Genomic DNA, 19,938 nt, shown 5'->3' on the forward strand with positions numbered 1-19,938 from the left:
AAAATCGAAGGGATTTACTGGACAAGGAATATGATGAAGATGTAACCTTACAATGAGATGTTAGTCACTAGGCATTGTTATGCACCTTTATAAAATGGTCTGATGAAACAAAGATTGACCTCTTTTGTGTGAATACCAGCTGTCAGATTAAGAGGAAACCAGACACCATCCCTACAGTGAAGCATAGTACTGGCATCATCATGTTATGGGGATGTTTTTTCAGCAGCAAGAACTGGGAGATTAGTCAGGACTAAGTGAAAGATGAATGCAGCAATGTACAAAGACATCCTGGATGAAAACCTGCTCCAGAGCACTCCTGACGACTGGGGTGATGGTTCATATTTCAGCAGGGCAGTGAGCCTAAGCACTCAGCCAAGATATCAAAGGCGTGGCTTCAGGACAACTCTGTGAATGTCCGTGAGTGGCACAGCCAAAGCCCAGATTCAAATCTGACCAAACATCTTTGGAGAGATCTGAAAATGGCTGTGCACTGACGCTCCCCATCCATCCTGATGGAGTTTCAGAGGTGCTGAAAAGAGAATTGGGCAAAACTGCCTGAAGATAGATGACCCAAGCTTGTGACATCATATTCTGGAAGACCTGAGACCTTCTTCCATAGGTGCATCAACAAAATACTGAGCAAGGGGTGTGAATATTTATGTATGAGTATGTTTTTTTTTTAATTTACAAAAAAACATAACAAAATGTGGAAAAAGTGAAACTCAGTGAATACTTTCCAGATGCACTGTACGTTTGTGGCAGCAGTTTTCCATACCATTTAACTGAAAGGACAAACTCAAAGACAAATTTCTTACTTTCCCTGAATTCCTTTTATTTAGAATATTGTGTTTCCGTTGTTATTTGAAACCTTTCTGGGACAGGCAAAAGAGTCCTGTGTTCTCTTGGCCAGCTAGCTCTGCGCTTTTGTGATTATTTTGTCTTCGTGGTGTATTCCCTGTGCTCCTAGAAGCTCGTGGTTCTGTGTAAGTTTTATTTCCCATTTGTTCATTGACCATTTTGTCTCAATTTTGAGTTACCCTTTATGTGCTTGGTCTCTTGACTAACTGTGAACTGTTTCCTGGACTCTGCTAATAAATCTGAGTTTTTTGGCCATATCCTCTGAGTTTCCATGTCTGCTTATTTGGGTTTGACATACACCACAAACAACATGCAAACTACTGTGATCTACAGTGTGAAGTCTCACCAGATTTATCTTGGAGAAGATGTAGATGGCAGCAGGCTCGGACTGATAATCTGTGATTTTGGGCATTTGCCCGGTGGGCCGCTGCATGTTTAGACGTGCGTGGGCCGGTCGTCCCGTATTTATAGAGATTATGGAAATATACAGTGTTCTCGAACCGCGCGCTGCTGTCAACAAGAGGAAAGTCCGTGATCAGTGAAGCTACAGTATTTAATCGGCGCAGCTGCAGAGCCACTTCCTGAATTTGTGTCAAAATAAAAGTTCTGTAGTGTTTCATACATGGCGCAGTCTTATTCTAGGTTTCAGTTTTGTTTCCGTTTAATCACACAACGGAGACTTACATCGAGCACAATGATTGACATGACCAACAGCCAATGACAATGGAGAAGCATACAGAGTGGCCAATCAGATTGCAGGAAGAGCAGGCGGCTGCTCCCGCCCCTGTGAATGGATTGAGTCCTCTGCGCCTGGACTTCTCTCCGCTCTTCTACTGATACAAGGTTGGAATCGTTTATCTTAATTAACTGTACTTTACTTTTGTTAATCTTTAAATACAACAGCTACGGACTTCAGCTCCTTAATTTGCTGCTGTGTGAATCCTAGCAGTGGTTACACATTACCCCTCTCTCTCTCTCACACACACTCACACACACTTTGGAGACACAAAAACTTTTTTCTGCTTGTGTGCATTTGCTTCCGTTTTGTCAGACCCGGCGCTAGAAAAAAAAAAAAAAAATTAAGGGGGTGATGAGTTTATCACAGGGGGCGGGATCGCACCCCCCCATCCCCCCCCCCCCCCAAAAAAAATAGTGCGCACCAGAGGAGATGTGCGCTCCTGGAAAGCTTGTGTATTTACGCTGCACCGTTGTAAGAAACTGACTAAAAGTGAAGTGTGATGACAATATTCTTTTAAATTATTATTTGAACATATAGACGCTTGGTCAAGTCATCTCCTGCATACCACAGAGCCGGTGTTCTGTCGAGATGAGGTGCGACAACTTTCGACACTCTGAGCTGTGACGTACCTTCGCATTGTCCAATAGGAATGACGCGTTGGGCCAAAACACAGAAGACTCGTGGCAGAAACCACTGATCTCTACAAAATGGATTGGACCAATCCGATTGGTGCAGAAACCACTGATCTCTACAAAATGGATTGGACCAATCCGATTGGTGCAGAAACCACTGATCTGTACAAAACATTAACGTGTGACAGGACTGCTCATTTAGAGAGCAGTTTTCTGAAGAAAAATCATTGGAAAAGTTTTTTTTGTTGTTGTTACCTCAAAATTTCTGATTACTGTTAAAAAAAAAGTTTCGAACACTTGTAATTAAAATAGGTAAATAAATCAATAAATGGTTCTTTAGAAACCTTTCATCTGTATCAAAACCACCTGTTATTTCAGATTAGATAATTTCTTGTTTAACATAAGGAACCTCAGACATTTATTTTTAGACAAATAAAATAACATGGAAACTTGTATATTTTTTGAAGTCTGGTAGATTATTTATATCTTATTTCAACCAGAAAAACAAACACTAACTAAATACAAGTGTTTATTATAAATGCAATGACTGCAGTGTGATTGTAAAGTAGGATTTCTGTGATATAAACCTCATGATGTTATATATATATATATATATATATATATATATATATATATATATATATATATATATATATATATATATATAGTCATTTAAACTTGTAATTTCGTCAAAATATGTAATTGCCTTTAATGTTATCAGGATGCCCCCTCGTGGTGCCGGGGCCGCGTTTTGTACTATGATCAAGGTGAAATGACAGTGAAAGTGTGTGTTTAGGTGTGTGTTCATGGTGTTTAGGTGTATAGTATTTGTTCATTGGGGATTCGGTATGGACGGGTGGGTGTGCGTGTTTGGGGGTGGATTCGTCGGGCCAATAGTGGGCTGGTCCAGAGGAAAAATGCCAGGGCCGAAATTTGTTCCCAGTCTGACCCTGGATGGCAGTCTGCAAGACTTCAAGTGGATCCTTTAGGAAGCTACAACAGGACTGTGGGCAAACTTTATAAATTGTGAAATTCTATACACATGACTGTTCTGCAGTAATCTCCAGCTTCTTCTCATGAGAATATGTTCAATCTCCTTTGCAGCACCAGTATCTGAATACAGTGTCCAGCTGTGCCTCTCTGAATGCTGAAGCCAAGATGAAGAAACTCATATCTCCTGAATTTTTGGCAGAGATACCAGATCCATGAAGACTGATAGATTCCTTGTAGCCAGCCCTCTCAAAACCAGTGGTAACATTAAAATTCCCCATGACGAGTGGGCTGTCAACAGCGGAGCAGTCGGCCCTTGTCCAGGGAAGTAGATAAGTAAAAATTTGCTCTCACTGACAACCCAGCATTTCCTTGCGTGATCAGTATCACAATCAGAATCAGAATTGAATTTATTGCCAAGTAAGTTCACACATACAAGGAATTTGATCTGGTGTATAAACAATAGGAATAGAAAAACATTTCTATAAGAAGTAAAAAAGTTAAATAGACAAAACTATATTCATTGTTAAATAAATAAAACGTAATGGAATGGGACAGTGCAAAAACAGGTGATTGGCGTACAGATGTACAGTACCTTTCAGGGCAGGGATGACTAATCTGTGCTCTATGAGGACTGCTTGACCATGTTACACCCATTTTGGTGTCTCGTCACTGGCTTCCTGTCTCTGTGAAGTTGGATTTTAAGGTTCTGCTATTAACCTATAAAAGTATTCATGGACTAGCACCTCCCTACTTACTTGACCTAATTAAACCCTATGTACCACCCTGGGCTCTGCGTTCTCAGGGTGCAGGACTACTTTGTGTCATTAGGGTGAATAAAAAGTCTGAGGGTCACAAAGCCTTCTCTTATCATGCAACTGTTTTGTGAAAAAACAGTCTGATTCTGTCGAGACATTCAAGTCCAGAGTTAAGATGCATTTATTCATACACTCAACAAAAATATAAACGCAACACTTTTGGTTTTGTTCCTATTTTGTATGAGATGAACTCAAAGATCTAAAACTTTTTCCACATACACAATATCACCATTTCCCTCAAATATTGTTCACAAACCAGTCTAAATCTGTGATAGTGAGCACTTCTCCTTTGCTGAGATAATCCATCCCACCTCACAGGTGTGCCATACCAAGATGATGATTAGACACCATGATTAGTGCACAGGTGTGCCTTAGACTGTCCACAATAAAAGGCCACTCTGAAAGGTGCAGTTTTATCACACAGCACAATGCCACAGATGTCGCAAGATTTGAGGGAGCGTGCAATTGGCATGCTGACAGCAGGAATGTCAACCAGAACTGTTGCTCGTGTATTGAATGTTCATTTCTCTACCATAAGCCGTCTCCAAAGGCGTTTCAGAGAATTTGGCAGTACATCCAACCAGCCTCACAACTGCAGACCATGTGTAACCACACCAGCCCAGGACCTCCACATCCAGCATGTGCACCTCCAAGATCGTCTGAGACCAGCCACTCGGACAGCTGCAGAAACAATCGGTTTGCATAACCAAAGAATTTCTGCACAAACTGTCAGAAACCGTCTCAGGGAAGCTCATCTGCATGCTCGTCGTCCTCATCGGGGTCTCGACCTGACTCCAGTTCGTTGTCGTAACTGACTTGAGTGGGCAAATGCTCACATTCGCTGACGTTTGGCACGTTGGAGAGGTGTTCTCTTCACGGATGATGCGAAGGAGATGTGTTGCACTCCATGAGGCAAATGGTGGTCACACCAGATACTGACTGGTATCCCCCCCCAATAAAACAAAACTGCACCTTTCAGAGTGGCCTTTTATTGTGGGCAGTCTAAGGCACACCTGTGCACTAATCATGGTGTCTAATCAGCATCTTGGTATGGCACACCTGTGAGGTGGGATGGATTATCTCAGTGAAGGAGAAGTGCTCACTATCACAGATTTCGACTGGTTTGTGAACAATATTTGAGGGAAATGGTGATATTGTGTATGTGGAAAAAGTTTTAGATCTTTGAGTTCATCTCATACAAAATGGGAGCAAAACCAAAAGTGTTGCGTTTATATTTTTGTTGAGTATATTTTCATATGGCTAGCATGCTGGCATAGTATGGAACTATGCTTCCTATCATTTTAAATTCATTTTATTAATAATGGAACAGGTCTCTGCCTCAGCTTTATCTATTTTTTGTTTTTTGAATGAATGAATGAATTTATTCAGACAGACAAACATTTGAACATCAGATCTGTCATCAAAACATCACATCACATTCACATTTTTTTTCCAATACAAAACAATACAGAAAAAAAGAATATCAACAAAAAAATGCATGTCTGAATAGGAGTGGGAAGAAGTGAGACACTTTTATAACCCCAACTCTCTTTACAAATCTGTCCTTCAGTGACAAAAAAAAATTTCAGCTTCCTTCAAAAGCTGCTTCAAAGTTACAGCTGTGAACACTCAGTCTTTAAATCTCTTCGCTAACATACTTGAAAAAAAAAAAAAATAAACTGATGAATTGTTTGGCATTGTTTAAGTTCTTGATTCAAGTTATTCCATGTTTTTACTCCACTCACAGAAACACAAAATCTTTTGAATGTTGTACAAAAGTTTTGAATTTGAAAACAATACAAACCTCTCAGATTGATTTTCCCTTTTGATAAACAAACAGACTGAATATTTACAGGTACTTGTTTATTTTTACCTTTAAACAATATCTGAAGAGTTTGAAACTATTAAATCCTGAATTTTTAATATTTTTGTTTGAATGAATAATGGATTTGTGTGGTCTCTGTATCCAGCATCACTGATTATTTGCAAACTGATTAGTGGTTTTAGAGCAGTTTTGTAATTATTGCCCCAAACCTCAGCACAGTAATAAAAATATGGTAATATTAGTGAACAGTATAAGGTTTTTAGTGATTTTTTTATCTAACATATATCTTGCTTTATATAAAACTGCCAACCAATTTAATTCCTCATCAATTATGATTCCAAGAAATGTATTTTCAACCTTAAAACACCTTGTATTTTAAGTTTGACCTCTTCTGTCTCTTTACAATTTCCAAAAAACTTGATTTTTGTTTTGTTCAGATTTAATGATAATTTATTTTCTGTAAACCACTGTCCTAGCTTACCAAATTCTATCTCAGTGTGACTGATTAACTCTCTTAAACAAATTTTGGGTCTGTTAGTGAAGCTTAGGGCAAGCGGCCAGCAATGATCTTGGTATTTTCTCTGCTATCCTGTCTTATTTACTGCTAGTGAATTATACTTTAGGTGTAGTTTGTCCAAAAATCAAATCAAATCAGCATGCACAAAGTGGTGAGGAAAATGGCATTAACAATCACTTTGTTAGCATTGTTAGAAGACTTTGGAAATGATGCAATCTGAGATGAGCATGTATTCAGGGAATGTGATGATTTACTTGCAAATGATGATAACTGGCTCATAAGCCGATTCTGATTCCCAAGGCCATTCTTACTGGAGTTGCACGCAGAACTGTGGCCAACCCAGAGCACAATACGGTGAGGAGCCAGGGGTCATCTGTGCACACACAGGTGCTGACCATGCTGGGCTTCTTGGCAACAGGGGAATTCCAGGGGGAGCTGGCTGATCAGTCAGGAGTGTGCCTGTGCCGGTTTTCATTTTTTTTCATTTATTTATTTTAATTTAATTTAATTTAATTTAATTATTTATTTTGCATTTTGATGGTGAAACTAGAGCTGCAGAGTGAACCCCAACACCGACCAAGAGAGGCGGTACAAAGAACTCCATTCCTGCACTCAGACAGTAGTGGAAGGGGCAATCGGGACACAGCCAGTCGGGCGGATGTCAGCAGCTGGCATGGAGACACTGGGGCCAGCAGGACCAGTGAAGCTCATTTCCACATTGATTGGGATGTACTAAAGGAATGTGCTTGGATCTGAATATTTTTGTGCTTACGCCAGTTTCTGGGTTTTGGAGTATGTCATGTTTCATTTGAAGATCAATTTCAATTTATTTAATTCATACAGCACCAAATCACAACAAAGATGCTTCACACATGTAAGGTCTAACCTTACCAACCCAGTAAGCGAGATCAGTAAGAGATCCATGCAAATCTTTGTACATGAGGCCACAAGTTATCAATCTTACATCTGTAGGCAGACTCATCCCCATCAGAGATGAGTCCAATGAGGGTCATATCATCTGCGAAACATACGAGTGATGGATTGTAACTGCTGAGTCTTTTCCTCTCTTGATAACTGTCATTGCAGTGAGGCTGTAATTCCAACAGTCATAGTGATGGATGGGTAAGCCCATCCAAATATTACCATTCTGTTGTTGTTCTTGGTCTTTTTTTTTTTTTTTTGCTATATACAGTACTGTTTGTAATGTCATCTCTTATCAGGTTTAACAGGCCCCCATCTCTTAGTCTGCCCACACATACCATATCTTGTATTTAAATCTTGTATTGTACATCACGCAAAGGCAAAAGGTTTTACCATATCTGAGTGTTATTTTTTCTTGATTGTTTTTTATATGCTCGTGTTGACAATCAGCATATTTTTAATTTGGTACTGGGTCAAAGACATATAAGGCCTTTGAGTGGCCCATTTTTAAAATACTTGAAATAAAGATATATTTGTTCATTTTCCAAACATTTGGAATGTAGTGTATACATGCATGTATGTGAAAACTTCAAAGATATTTTAGTGTTTTTAAACTTAAATAGGGCAACGACCTTAAAAAAGTCATTTGGGGCGGCCATAATTTATCTCAATATTAATAGATTTCCTTAACATAACTTATATTTTAATATGTATCAGTAATTAAATTAACTGTTTAAGAAAGATAGACTCATGTGTCCTTTCATTTTTTTGTAAACCATTTTAAAATAAATTTTATCTGTTATGGCAGTGTCTCCTGGTCATGAAGCTGTTAGATATATTTTTTACTCTAGAATTCATAAAACTGATTTAAAATGTGTACAGACAGTATCCACTTATGCATGCTATACCAATGATTAATATTTGAATCAAGACTGATAGACATTAAATTTTGAATTAGTACAGAATTGCCAATTGTTGGTTACCCCACATGACACACATGACAGGTGGTCGCCCCAAATGATGAGAAACAGTGGGCAGTTTAGGCTATTCAATAATTCACAGAATTGAGACAAATTTTTTATGAAAATGTTTTATTAAAGAATCAGCATATAACCATTTTCATTTAATTTTCCTTTGACACAATAACATCATAACATTAGCATTTTCCTTACTATTTCATTAAACACATGAACATAACAACATTCACATTTTCCTTACTATTTAACACTTGAACATAACATTCGCATTTTCCTTACTATTTCATTAAACACATGAACATAACAACAACATTCACATTTTCCTTACTATTTCATTTTACACTTGAACATAACATTCGCATTTTCCTTACTATTTCATTTAACACTTTAACATAACAACATTAGCATTTTCCTAACTCCAGACACATTGTAGGCTTAATCTGGATGCATTTCTTTAACCCCAGGCGTTTCTGAACATAACCCAGTCTTGGCAGGTCATCTTCGAGAAACGTGAGGTTGCTAGCTCAGGCTCTGAAATGACAGCATGAACATCTTTCCTAAAGTAGAAAGTAACATCTGGATTTTGTGGCCACAAGAACAAGTTCTTGTCAGCTGACCTGCAGTTCCTCTTCCACAACCTTTAGGACCTGGCCTACTAATTCAAAATTTAATGTCTACCTTTGCAAGCTGTGATGACACAACTTGGTGGATCTTCATGGTAAAGATTTTCTTCTCTGATAAAGACACAATAATCAAAAAGAAGTGGTCATCTCTAAAGTAGTATGGAAATTATTGAAATTTAGAAAAAATATATGTTGAAATATAGAAAGAGTTATGTTAAAACAAATAACTAAATGTATATCACAAATGAAAACATAAGCATACAGAAACTACAAACACAGGACATGTGTTTTCTATTATTTAAACCGTCGGCAGTGGTCGCCCCACATGATGTTTTCAAGTTTAATCAGATATAACAGGCTAATGGTTTGCTATAAAATCCAAGCTACTTCTTACCACATACTGTATCACTAACAAATTTACCTTCAAAATATAGATTTGCAAATAAAACTTATTATTCACATTTTTAGGGTGGTCGCCCCACATGATATCCAAATGTGATGTATACGTTGCAGCAGTTAAAAAGAGGATTTATTTGTAAAGATGAGAGAGACTACTGACCTACAAGTTGTCTCTCTGGGACCTTCACGGTGTGACTGGCTGATGCAACATCCTTCTTGAGATGATTGTCAAAATAAAAGTTCCATAATTGTATTTTCTTAATGGTTGCCCCAGATTATATTTCAGACAATGAACATATTTGGACAAGATTTGTTTGTGTATTATGATTGAAATGTATGTACAAATGCTTCATAACTTTGTCAATAAATGTAAAACAAGTTTGAAATTATGGCAAATAGGGCAAGGATTATATTTAAATTGTTTTAAAGTGATTTAAAATCAGTTGTCCAAACAGAAGTCAAGGTCGGACGGTCGCCCCACATGATGTTTTCACACATCAGATGGCAGAAAATGACCAAAAAACAACATGTTTAAAGAAATAAGAGTGGGCACATGTATAAGGAAGGTATTAGAGATACATGTTGTATTTTTATTCACTTTAATGTTTATTATTAGGTAAAAAGTTCCATCGGACAGAAAAAGCGAGCCTCACATCTTTGACCCTGCTTTAAATTGCATGAATTAGAAGGTAATGGTCACCTAGAATCCATGTAGAATTTACCCTGGTAATGGGGGGATTATACTGTATTTTCAACACTTTTTGTGAAGTTACACCACTGGTCTTCAATCTATGCATTGCCATTAAACTGGGGTCATGGATGACTGCAGGGGTCTGTACTACGAAGCGGGGTTAACTTACTCAGATGTAACCCAGGGTCAACCTCATAAACCGGGGTTGACAAAACCTGCTTCCCTCAAGTGGTGGTAAGCGGTACTACGACGCTGATTAAGATGATTTGTTGAACCTGTGTTAACCTGATTGGAGTTTGTGCGCGTTCACATAAAAGGGGCGGGCTGCAGCACGTCACCATTTTTCAGTGATGGTGCGGTCACCGTATTTCACCAAGGAAGAATGCGTGACTATGCGGAGCTTCGAGGAAATTAAATCAACGTCAAGGGGGAAATCAAACACATCGTCTGCCAATAAAGCAAGACAGGCTTGTTGGCAACATATTGCTGATCGGGTAAATGCGTACGTACAATTCAATTGTTCTCCAAATCTGTTACAGATCATCATCATCATCATCATCTATTTTATTTGAGCAGAGGATAAGAAATACAGAAAAAAAAAAAAAAAAAAAAACAGAAAACAATTTAACAATAACATAAAAAACAAAAAAACTGAATTTACTATTAACTCAGAACATTGAATCTGCTCAAAAAGGAGTGGGAGGAAGAAAACTTATTTAATCCCACCCCTTTATTCAAATTTAACATAAAGTGCATAGCTGCTTCCCGTCAATTAGATAGAAAATTAAGAAAATAATACATTTAAATACTTGTAAATTCCCACAATAGATACCAACAGCAGCAAGAAAACAATACCAGTATAATAAACAAGCGACAAGCACATACCAACAACGGTAAGAAATCAACGATACCAGTTATGGCAAAGAAAACAAACATATGATGCTCATACCAACAATGGTAAGAAAACAACAATACCAATTACGGTAAGAAAGCAAACATATAAAAAACATACCAACAATGATAAGAGACAACAATACCAATTACGGTAAGAAAGCAAACATATAAAAAACATACCAACAATGATAAGAGACAACAATACCAATTATGATGAAGAACCAAACATATGAAAGAAAGAAACATATAATGCACAAACCAACAATTGTGATACAGAGTCATGAGCCATGAATGTAAAATGGCTTTTATTGTTAAGTCTCAATCATTCTATACCGATCCCAGACCCTCTGTTTATAATGTGACTTGAATTCATGAATGCTTTGGCATTGCTTGAGTCTGACGTCCAAACCATTCCATAACTTTGCTCCACAGACAGACACACAAAAAATTTTCCGAGTGGTTCTAACTTTTAATAATGTGAATTTGGCAAAACCTCTAAGATTATGAACACACTCTTTAACTGAGAAGAACTTTAGAATGTTACTTGGTAGTGATTTGTTAAATACCTTAAATAAAATCTGTAATGTAGAATATTTTACAAGATCATGAAATTTAAGCAATTTTGATTGCATAAAAAGATTATTGCTATGTTCTAAAAATCCAACTTTATGTATGATCCTTATTGCTCATTTTTGTAGTATAAATAGTGGTTGTGTTGAACATTGATAGTTGTTACCCCACACTTCAACACAATATGTTAAGTATGGGAGAACTAAAGAACAGTATAATGTACGGAGTGCATTATGATCAAGAAATTGCTTTACCTTATTCATAATAGAGAGGCTTTTTGAAATTTTCATTTTTATGTGTCTGATGTGGGCTTTCCATGTTAATTTACTGTCTATTATTACTCCTAAAAATTTGTTTTCAGCTGAGTTTTCAATTTGGACACTGTCTATACATATTTGTAATTTAGATTTAACCTTATAATTACCAAATATCATTGCTTTTGTTTTATTTAAATTTAATGATAATTTGTTACTGTCCATCCATTTTTTATTTTACTTAGTTCGTCATTTACAGTATTTATAAGTTCATTGTAATTATCACTACTGTAGAATATATTTGTATCATCAGCAAATAATATTAGTTTCAATGATCTAGATGCATTAAAAATGTCATTAATATACATATTAAACAATTTGGGACCCAACACTGCCCCCTGGGGGACACCACAAGCAATGCCAAGACATTCAGATTTGTAATTTCCCATTTCCACGTATTGGACCCTATCTGTAAGATAACTTTTTATCCAATTTCCTGCAACTCCTCTGATACCATAATTCTCTAATTTGTTGATTAAAATTGAATGGTTAATTGTATCAAATGCTTTTTTAAGATCAATGAATATTCCAACAGCATATCTTTTTCTGTCCAATGCATTAGTAATTTCTTCTATTGCCTCAATAACAGCCATTGAAGTGGTTCTTTTCTTTCTAAAACCATATTGACCTTCGTTTATTAACTGATATTTTTCTATGAATTTTTCCAAACGAGAGTCAAACAATTTTTCTAGGATTTTTGAAAACTGTGGGAGTAAAGAAATTGGTCTATAATTGGTAAAAATATGTTTGTTGTCATTTTTGTACAGTGGTATAACTTTTGCAATTTTCATTTTTTCCGGAACACATCCAGTTTGGAATGACAAATTACAGATATAGGTCAGAGGTTTTGAAATGTTGTTGATGACTTTTTTGACTAATACCATGTCTATATCGTGACAGTCTGTAGACAGTTTGTTTCTGCATTTATTAACAATGTCTTTTATTTCCTGTTCATTTGTTGCTGAAAGAAAAATTGAATTTATGTTTCTTTTTATAGTTTCATTAGACTGCTGAATTCCTGGATTTGGGATTTCAGCTGCCAAATCAGGGCCAACATGTACAAAAAATTTATTAAAACCATTCACTATATTATTCATGTTGTAATCATGAACATTTTTATCAATAAAATAATCTGGATATCTTGTATTGGAAGATCCTGGTTTAATTAGGTTGTTCAAAATGTTCCAAGTTTCTTTGATGTTGTTTTTATTTTTTTGTAGAATTTCATCATAGTACAACTTTTTACTTATTCGGATGACTTCTGTTAATTTGTTTTTATATACTTTATATCTTATTTCAGCTTCTTTTGTTTTTGAATTAATAAATTTTTTTATAAAGGCTGTTTTTTTTTTGCAGGCTTTTAATATTCCTTTAGTTAGCCAAGGACATTTATTGTATCTTTTATTTTTATAGTATTCTTTAAGGGGACAATGTTTTTTATACAACGTGCAGAAAATATCTATAAAATTGCTATATGCACCATCTACATCTGACTCACTGTAGACTGTACTCCAGTCTTGTATACTTAAACTGCTGTTGAAGGCATTTATTGTTTCTTCTGTTCTTATTCGTTTATGGACTACTTCTCTGTCATGATTAGTTTTTTTAAGGTCACAGTCATAAACAATAAAAACAGGTAAGTGATCAGTGATATCACATATGAACAGGCCACTTGTAACTTGATTTTCAATAATATTCGTAAAGATATTATCGATTATTGTGGCACTGTGAGATGTTATTCTACTTGGTTTTGTAATTGCTGGAAAAAGGGACATACTATACATTGTGTCAGAAAAAGCATCTATTGATTTCAGTTTTTCAGGATTCAAAAGATCTATATTAAAATCCCCACAGACAAATATATTTTTAGTACTTATTTCCGAGAACATTTTTTCCATTTGTTCATTAAAAATGTCAATACTTGAACCAGGTGACCGATATACACAACTTACAATAATATTTTTCCTCTTTTTGTTGTCTATTTCGACTGTCAGACATTCCATTACTCCATCTATTGTTACTGACATACTTTCTACAACCGTAAACTGAATTGTTTTATGAATATATAATGCAACACCACCTCCTGTTTTGTATTTCCTGTTTACATAATGCAACTCATAATCTTGTAAATCAAAATCAATACCTTTTTCCTTTTGTAACCAGGATTCTGATATGGCAATAATACTAAATGGTGATATAAACTGTTGCAAATATTCCTTTATAGAGTTAAAATTAGTGTACAAACTTCGGCTGTTGAAATGTATGATTGACAATTTGTCGTCCGAAGTCGTAACATTTGTATACTGGTCTTGTGTATAGTAATCACAGTTCATATTTATTGAAACAAGAAGGTTGTTGACCGGGTCAGTTTCATTTTCCTGATCTTGTGTGTTGTGCTCAGTATATTTAAATGTTTCCAGTTCCTTTTGTTTAAATTGTAAGATTCTCTGTAACAAATCTGTATCTTTGTTGTTCTTTGGTGTAAATATGTTTGTTGTAATGTTCATGGTGGTGTATAGAGTCTCACATTGTTACCTTTATCTTTCAGTTATATTTGTCAAGCTCTTCTATATTTCTCACCACCATAACTTTTGCTTCTTCTGGTGTACCATTCAGTTTGATGAGAATCCTACAATTTGTTACCCACGTTTGCTGAATTCTTTGCTGTTTCTTTAGGTTTCTTGCTTTCTTGGCTATATCGGCATTCTTTTTGGTTAAGTGATCATTCATGAATACATTTGTTCCTTTTAGTTTGAATCTTTGCTTCAAGAGTGCCCTTTTGTTTCTTCTGTTGGCAAATCTTACGATGACGGTTGGCCTCTCTCCGGTTTGTCTCAGAGTGTGACACGCCTCAATGTGCTCCAGGTCCAACTCTATCCCTCTACTCTGGAGGTAGGATGCCACCTGTTGCTCCACAGAGAGCGTCTCCTGCTCACTGGGCTCCTCACCACCACCAACAACCGCACGCGCGTACGAGCGCGGCTTAATTTGGATTCCTGAGATGACCACATCGTTCATACGAGAATGTTGCTCCAGTTCCTCCACTCGCTGCTCCAGCTCTGTGATGCGCCGGTTTTTCTCCTCATTCTGGAGGCGCAGCTGTTTAACCTCCTCCAAAAGTTCCAAGAGCTGTGTCTGCTGCGTTTTGACAGCAGACACATCCTCAGCCAGAGAGTCAAGTGACTCTTTCAAGTCTCCGTAGTTCAATTTGGACGGCATCTTGTTAATAACTCCAACCTTACTTCAAGACAATTCCTCTTGTATTTCCTCACAGGTTTGGCATCCTGCTCAGTCCTGTCTCTGCCGGGGTTTTTATGGCTGTTAGTGCGCTTCAGTCACTTTTCCCAGCCGGTATTAACTTTGGACACTTGACTTGGCTAACTAGCGTGTAGCCCCGTTAGCTCTCAGTTAACCTCAGCTCCACTCCTTCCTCCTTCCTCCGGGCTTCTTCTCAAACTGCCTCTACAAAGAAGTTGCGACTCTGCTTAGAAACTGCGACTCTGCTTAGAAGACTGGTCCCATCTGTGTTGCATGGCATCGACCAACTTCTGGCACCAAACAAAATGCAAATCGAAGCCGTCTTCACGCTAAATGCTGGTAACATGGAAGCAAACGTAGTACTACACACTCCTGAACAGGCGGTGGCAGCACCTTCATCCGTTGTCTCATCTGTCTGAGATGATTAACCTGTGGAATGTCTGATATGTGTAAAAAAATGACCTGCTTACATTAAATACGCCCAGATGCGACACGATTCAGAAGTGGGCATAGGCCTACTAATAGTTGTTAGGTTAATATAATGTCACCTAAATAGGCTACCTTGACTGTATGATTGCTATTCCTAATCCTGTCAATATTTCAGATGCAATAGCAGTGCCAAACGCACCTGGCAGCAGGTGAAAATGAAATATAAAAACATCCTCCAGAACGGTAGGTTTATAGTCATAGCTTGTAACAATATGTTTTAATCACGAATGATCACAAGGGATGTTCCCAGTCTCCACTTGATTGCCTATTTCTTTAACAGCCAATAAGAAAAAGGTGTCTGTGAAGGGTACTGGTGGAAGGAAGGCACCTGAATCGTTCACACCAGCCGAGGAGTTGGCAATAGCCAACAACAGTGGCAGGCCGATTATGGAGGGGGTTGAGGGAGGCATGCGGTCCCATCCTGGTGCTGGGGAAAGCAGCCTTTATGTGCATGGTAATATGACATTCATGTTTCACAGTGAAATGGTGATCTCATGATATTCAGGTACATGTGTGTTGTACAGTTGAGGGGGAGAATGTGGAGCTCCTCCAGCCACCACAGCCTGGCACCTCCAGTGATCCTCAGGCGCAGGTAGTATAAGAATGGAGTTGAATTAAGTGTGACTGATGTAGGCGCAGCCTCACAAGTGCACAGGTGTCTAGTGACATGATGATGGCAGCTGACACTGGCAAATGTTCTGTGCTGATTCTGCTTGATCTGTCTTCGGCGTTTGATACCATTGACCATGGCATTCTGATAAACAGATTGCGGGATTTGGTTGGAATGTCAGGTTGTGTTTTAGAGTGGTTTACCTCTTACCTGACTGGTAGAACTTTTAGTGTGATGGTGGGCAATGCAGTGTCGGAATCTGCAGATCTTCTGTGGGGTGTGCCGCAGGGATCGGTCTTGGGACCTGTTTTGTTCTCGTTGTATCTCCTTCCTCTCAGCAAGTTGATCCAGCAGTTCAGTGATGTGTCCTATCATTTGTATGCTGATGATCTGCAGCTGTACTGCTCTTTTAAGACAACTGAGCCACAGAAACTCTGCTCTCTCACAAATTGTTTGGCCAAAATTATGGAATGGCTCACTGAGAACAGTCTGCAGTTAAATTCCAATAAGACTGAGACTCTGATTGTAGCACCAGATAGTGCTGTACCTGGAATTAAGCAGCATCTCGGTAGCCTAAGCTGCATGGTTAAAAGCAGCCTGCGTAACCTGGGTGTCATTTTGGATGGAGGGATGTCTCTGGAGCAGCACACAATTATCTGGTTAAGAACTGTTTTTTCCAAATTCGGAACATCTCTAAGCTCCGTAAGATGGTGACTTTAAAAGAGCTTGAGATGATTGTTCATGCGTTCGTCTCATCGCGTTTGGATTATCGTAACAGTCTTTTCACCTGTCTGAATAAGAAGGAGTTGGCCCGCCTGCAGGTTGTGCAAAATTCTGCTGCATGCCTGCTTACCCGCACCCGCAGGAGGGACCATATTACTCCTATCCTTAATACTTTGCATTGGCTGCCTGTCTCCTACAGGATTCATTAAAAAATCCTGGTATTGACTTTTAGAGCTCTGCATGGACAGGCACCCGAGTACATCAGGGACCTGATCCAGCCTTATGCTTCCTCCAGGAGCCTCAGGTCATCCAATCAGAACCTGTTGATGGTTCCTCGGACCCGTTTTAAAACTCGCGGGGACAGATCTTTTAAAGCGGTGGCGCCTAGCCTCTGGAATGAGCTTCCCTGTGCCCTTCGTTCTCTGGACTGTATAGATACTTTTAGAAGGCAACTAAAGACACATTTCTTTGTTAGCTTTTTAGCCTAATATTGTATTTTATTGTTTTTGTATGTTATTTTTAGATTATTTTTGTATGCCATGTGCAGCGCTTTGTGACCCTGGTCTGTGAAAGGCGCTTTATAAATAAAGCTTACTTACTTACCTACTTAGATGTGTATTTCAGGAGGAGGTGGGTGAGGACTCAGGTGAGGATGTGGATGAGGACACCCTAACTGCTGGTACAGACATGCACAGCCAGGTTGGTTCATCACTCATACTCTACACTGAATAATATAGGAAGATGACTTATCACACTGCAGTGTTGCATCTGTGAATTGAGTGATCTTATTTTTCAGGAAGAGTTGCAGCAGCCTCCTTCCCCTCCTGTGGCAACCTCCTCTCGGACAGCACGAACTGAAAGCGCATGCTGGAGCTCGACTGTGAGAAGAAGAGACTTGAAATAAAAAAACTGAGGCTTGAAATAAGCTAGAGTATGACAAAAAGGTACTATATAGGCTACAGTACGTCTACATTCGCCAGTGATGCATCAATGTGTGTACCATCATTCATTGATCCCTTCTGATTTACAGGAAAGGGAGAGGCCACAATAAAACATCTTGAATATGTTTCTTGTGTGGGTGTTTTTACTTTTAATGAGTGAAAAATTGGTTTGTGATTGCCTCTCTCACTGCACATCCTGTGGGTTGGTCAAGGGTCATGGGGTCAACAATGTCTGGGGGCATGGGAGGGACATTTGGGACTCTTTCCTTACGAATTGTGGCAATATTGTGAAGCACCACACACGCGCTTATGACCTGACAGACCCTCCCTGGCTTTACACCAAGGCCCTTCAAACAGGAGAACCGTGCCTTCAGGATGCCAAACGTCATTTCAATCCTGGCCCTTGTGATGCTGTGAGCGGCATTAAGATGTCTCTGCACCCTTGTTTGTGGGTCCGGATAGGGCGTTAGCAGATGCCTCAGACACAGGTATCCACGATCCCCCAGCAGCAGACCATCAAAGTGCCCTTTAATGAAATGGAACATGTCACATGCAAGTTTATGTCCCACAACAACTTTGGGATGCTAATTGCCTTACCCTCTTCAAATCCTGCAGATAGGATGGACTCGCTAAAAATGCGGGAGTCATGGACTGCACCTGGCCACCTTGCATCCAGGCTGGTCACCATGTACTGGTGATCACATGTCATCTAAGGATTTACAGCCATTAATGGTCATTCTGTTGACATACTTACATATGTTTCACTTTGGCATGAATGTTATCCAACAGGTCAGCCCCATGTGGAGAGAAGCAGAATGTGAAATATGTAATTATAGTGATTGCATATCCATAATTGGTCACACATGTCACTGTGGACTTGTCTTGTATATTAGTTTTTTGTTAGTGATGAGTTGTGCCAAATAAATAAGTTCAAGTTCAAGTATATTCAGTAAAATCACCCAAACCAAAGAAACCTTTATGTCGCTGACATAAGTGAAGAGAAGGTGAGCTTAGAGTGGACTACACAATAATGGGTATATGAAATAGGCCGAGTAGAACGGCTATACCTACACATTGATACTGTGAAATGATTTGCGATTGACATAATCACCCTCGTGCTCTCCCAGGGGTGCACTGATTGGGATTTGCGTGCAATCAATGGCTCCTATTACCCTTGGGAAACCTAGGAAAAATTGTTATTGATAAGCCCCACTTCGCCTCATTAATGGACATGCATTGGACCTATTTTGATACTAGTACTTACCCGCGATTGCATAAAACCCTTCTTTGATTTGCATTGCGGATAGATGACCAGGGAAAACGACAAATGCATCCAACAGTTTAGATGGAGCAAGTACTACCTTGCGAATCATACGGCATACAGTATTCTTGCTCAGATGTTCAGCATCACCGATGGAATACATAAATTGTCCACTGGCAAAATATCTAAGTGCAAGGCACATTATCTGCTCGATCATCAGGGCATTGCTACGATGGGTGATGTTACAGACTTCTGGCCCGATCAGCTGGCACAGATAATGAATTCCCTTGGCTGAAAATCTATATCGTTCATAGAGAATATCGTCCGGGTATGTCAGCGGATTCCAGCGGTCTTTAAAAGCCCTCGCCCTGCGAAGAGAGCCCCTCACAATTTGTGCTCCAATATCACACAGATCATCCAGGTAGGCCGGCATTGTCTTCGGAGTGATTGCAGGTGGATGGGCAGTACTTATAAGGGGTGTGGTTAAGCATAAACCTCACGCTAACCTGGAACATAACCTGCTCGGAGCAGGGTTGGCGCACAGCATAAGTTGCCATGGCAGCATGCCTCGATCGAAACCTATCCACCTTTTGTAGTACGGGTTAATCGGGAAGTTACTCCACACGTCATCAACTTACTCCCGAAGTTACCCTGATAAGCCAGTAACCCTGCTTCGTAGTACAGGCCCCAGGTAAACTGTAAAGTGTAAATAAATTCAAATGGTGCAGATGGATGTGATTAAAAAAAGATTTGCTCAGAGAAGCTGATAAAGAGTTAAATAAGTACTAGCACATTGCCCATGGGGATGTATGGGCTCTAGACTGGAACTAGAAGGCTGGTAATAAATTATGCAAAGTTTCTATAATAAGTTGGAATACCGTGTGACAA

General features: G+C 38.7%; 1 pseudogene; it reads right to left on the reverse strand.

The window, feature by feature from the left end:
* Window positions 1–17,633: 17,633 nt before the first annotated feature.
* LOC117508948 lies at window positions 17,634–19,483 on the reverse strand (annotated as a pseudogene).
* Window positions 19,484–19,938: the final 455 nt, after the last annotated feature.

The sequence above is a fragment of the Thalassophryne amazonica genome, chromosome 4 (genome assembly GCF_902500255.1).
Source record: "Thalassophryne amazonica chromosome 4, fThaAma1.1, whole genome shotgun sequence".
Taxonomy (NCBI): Eukaryota; Metazoa; Chordata; class Actinopteri; order Batrachoidiformes; family Batrachoididae; genus Thalassophryne; species Thalassophryne amazonica.